Source organism: Mandrillus leucophaeus, unplaced genomic scaffold, assembly GCF_000951045.1.
Source record: "Mandrillus leucophaeus isolate KB7577 unplaced genomic scaffold, Mleu.le_1.0 Scaffold234, whole genome shotgun sequence".
In the NCBI taxonomy this organism is placed as follows: domain Eukaryota; kingdom Metazoa; phylum Chordata; class Mammalia; order Primates; family Cercopithecidae; genus Mandrillus; species Mandrillus leucophaeus.
The window spans coordinates 367,197-370,043 of record NW_012102410.1 but is presented as its reverse complement, the minus strand read 5'-3'; positions in this window follow the sequence as shown (position 1 = coordinate 370,043).

The following is a 2,847-nucleotide window of genomic DNA, read 5'->3' as shown; positions in this document are numbered from 1 at the left end:
CGGTGGCTCACACCTATAATCCCAGCACTTTGGGAGGCCGAGGTGGGTGGATCACTTCAGGCCAGGAGTTTGAGACCAGCCCAGCCAATGTGGTGAAACCCCATCTCTATTAAAAATACAAAAATTAGCCGGATGTGGTGGTGCATGCCTGTAATCCCAGCTACTCCGGAGGCTGAGGCAGGAGAATCGCTTGAACCTGGGAGGTGGAGGTTGCAGTGAGCCAAGATTGCACCACTACATTCTAGCCTGAGGGACAGAGCGAGACTCCGTCTCAGATAAGTAAATAAATAAATAATCTTTTTTGTAGAGATGGAGTCTTGCTATGTTGCCTAGTCTGGTCTCAAACTCCTAGGCTCACTCGATCCTCCCACCTCGGCCTCCCAAAGTGCTGGGGTTACAGGCACGAGCCACTGCACCTGGCTGATCTTGGAGTTATTCACATATATGATGTCTGTGTGCTGGAAATACTATATTATGTGAGTCACTGCATTGTGTACCAATTCTGTTTGATGATGCCATGTTTGTAGCTTGCAATCAGCTACAAGCAAATCAACCACAAGTGGTGGGAGAATTTACACCACAGGAATTGGCAAACACTCCAAGTCAGGAGCTCTTTGGTTGGTTTGTTTCTCTGGTGAGCCAGTTATTAAACATTTCACCAGCAATGAGAATGCAGGGACACAGGACACAGACTCTTCCCAGGAATATTCACTGTACACAGAAGGTGAAATGATGGCAGCTGGAAGAACATATGGGAAGGAGGGAGGGTGCTTTGTTTCCCCAACTTTTTATTTTGCAAAATTTCAAACCTACAAAAAAAATTGCAATCGTATACGGGGCTGGACGTGGTGGCTCACACCTGTAATCTCTGCACTCGGGGAGGCCGAGGTGGGTGGATCGCCTGTGGTCAGGAGTTCGAGACCAGCCTGGCCAACATGGTGAAACCCCGTCTCTACTAAAAAAAAGAAAAAATAATACAAAAATTAGCTGGGCATGGTGGTGCACATCTGTAACCCAACCGCTGGGGAGGCTGAGGCAGAAGAATCACTTGAGCCCAGAAGGTGAAGGTTGCAGTGACTCAGGATCGTGCCACTGCTCTCCAGCCTGGGCGACAGAGTGAGACTCCATCTCAAATTTTTTTTAAAAATACTGGCCAGGCACGGTGGCTCACGCCTGTAATCTCAGCACTTTGGGAGGCCAAGGCGGTCAGATCACGAGGTCAGGAGATCGAGACCATCTTGGCTAACATGGTGAAACCCCGTCTCTACTAAAAATACAAAAATTAGCTGGGTGTGGTGGTGGGAGCCTGTAGCCCCAGCTACTCAGGAGGCTGAGGCAGAATGGTGTGAACCTGGGAGGCGGAGCTTGCAGGGAGGCAGAGCTTGCAGTGAGCCGAAATCGAGCCACTGTACCCCAGCCTGGGCGACAGAGCAAGACTTCGTCTCAAAAAAAAAAATAAAATAAATAAAATAAAATAGTTTAAAAATAACAAAAATAAAAAATCTAGGATATAATGTACTTTCACTTAGTGCATTTGGTTGTCATATATCTTAGTCACCTTTAATCTGCAGAAGTCTCCTCCATATATATATATATATTTAGAGACTGAGTCTTCCTCTGTCACCAAGGCGGAGGTGCAGTGGTGTGATCATAGCTCACTGCAGCCTTAACTTCCTGGGCTCAAGCGATCCTCCCGCCTCAGCCTCCCAAGTAGCTGGGACCACAGGTATGTACCCCAAAGCCCAATTAATTTTTAATTTAATTAATTTTGGAGACTGGGTATCACTCTGTCAACAAGGCTGGAGTGCAGTGGCTTGATCTCGGCTCACTGCAACCTCTGCCTCCAGGGCTCAAGCAATCCTCCCGCCTCAGCCTCCCAAGTAGCTGGGACCACGAGCACATGCCACTTTGGCCTGGCTAATTTTTGTATTTTTTTGTAGAAACTGGGTCTCACCGTTTCCCAGGCCGGTCTCGAACTCCTGGACTCAAGGGATCCTCCTGCCTTGGCCTCCCAAAGCGCTAGGATTACAGGTATGAGCACTGTGACTGGCCTAATTTTCATATTTTTTGTAGAGATGAGGTTTCGCCATGTTGCCCAGGCTGGTCTGAAACTGCTGGCCTCAAGTGATCCGCCCACCTCAGTCTCCCAAAGTACAGGATTACAGGCGTGAGCCACCGTGTCTGGCCAGGAGTTCATTGTTTCTGGTTTTTTGTGTGTTTTTTTGGTTTTTTTTTTTTTTTTTTTTTTTTTGAGTCTGTTTAATGGGTATAAAGTTTCACATGTGCAAGCGCGGTGGCTCACGCCTGTAATCCCAGCACTTTGGGAGGCCGAGGCAGGGGGATCACAAGGTCAAGAAATCGAGACCATCCTGGCCAACATGGTGAAACTCCGGCTCTACTAAAAATACAAAAATTAGCCCGGCGTGGTGGCGCACGCCTGTAGTCCCAAGCTACTTGGGAGGCGGAGGCAGGAGAACCGCTTGAACCCGGGAGGCAGAGGTTGCAGTGAGCCAAGATCGTGCCACTGCACTCCAGCCTGACAACAGAGTGAGACTGTCTCAAAAAAAAGTTTCAGATATGCAAGATGAAACATTCTACAGATTGGCTATATTAACATCTTGCCTGGTCGGGCGCGGTGGCTCAAGCCTGTAATCCCAGCACTTTGGGAGGCCAAGGCAGGCGGATCACGAGGTCAGGAGATGGAGACCATCCTGGTTAACACGGTGAAACTCCGTCTCTACTTAAAAAAAAAAAAAAAAAAATTAGCCGGGCACGGTGGCGGGTGCCTGTATTCCCAGCTACTTGGGAGGCTGAGGCAGGAGAATGGTGGCATGAACCCAGGAGGCG